We start from the raw sequence: 942 nt of genomic DNA, 5'->3' as shown, positions 1-942 counted from the left end.
AATATTTATTATTATTATTTTTTTTTTTGGTAATTTAATGTTGTGTATAACTGTCCTGTTAATGACTAAAGTATTGTTCGCAGTTCACATGGCTGTCTAAATTTAGTTCTGTTAATGTGCTAGGGCTGCATAAAAATGGGCTAAACATTTAAAACTGTAATTAGCCTATGAAAAATTAATATTACACTGGTGTAGTGACTCTTTGTTGCTTTACAGGACGGCATCGAGCCCATGTGGGAAGACCGGAGTAATAAATGTGGTGGCCGCTGGTTGATAACTCTCGCCAAGCAGCATAGACGCACAGAACTTGACCATTTTTGGCTGGAAACGGTCAGAAAATATACTTGCTTTGTTAGTCTCTTGTGAAAATTCACATCATTCTCATCCTTCTATGAGAACTACTAATTGTATGACTACACAATACGTAATATTTACTACTACTTATTGTAAAAGAAGTTGCTTAAATGACAGCGAAAGAAAGATGATGTTGAATAGATGTTTGTTCTCGTGGCAGCTGTTGTGTCTCATTGGAGAGGGCTTTGGCTCCTTCAGTCGGGATATCTGTGGAAGTGTAATCAATATCCGTGCCAAAGGGGACAAAATTGCCATCTGGACCTCCAATGCTGAGAACTGTGAGACCGTGACATACATTGGGTAAGCATGCTTTGAGTTTTATATAAACATAAATATTAGCTGTTAAATGGCCAACATGCACATTTTTTCACATTTAATTAAACTTTAAACTGTGTATATAGTACAGTGTTTCCCACAGACTTGCGCTCTATCTGTGGTGGCACTTTCCCCTGGGGGGGGTTTACTGGAATTTATAACTTTGATATTATAAAAATATTGATGACAGGCACAACATTTGTATAGAATACTGTCGTAAAAGACGCTATTTGAAGCTAAACGCAGACGTTTAAACGGACAGACTATGGATGA

Source organism: Sinocyclocheilus grahami, unplaced genomic scaffold (genome assembly GCF_001515645.1).
Source record: "Sinocyclocheilus grahami isolate Dianchi unplaced genomic scaffold, SAMN03320097.WGS_v1.1 scaffold618.1, whole genome shotgun sequence".
NCBI lineage: Eukaryota > Metazoa > Chordata > Actinopteri > Cypriniformes > Cyprinidae > Sinocyclocheilus > Sinocyclocheilus grahami.
This window is presented reverse-complemented; position numbering follows the sequence as displayed.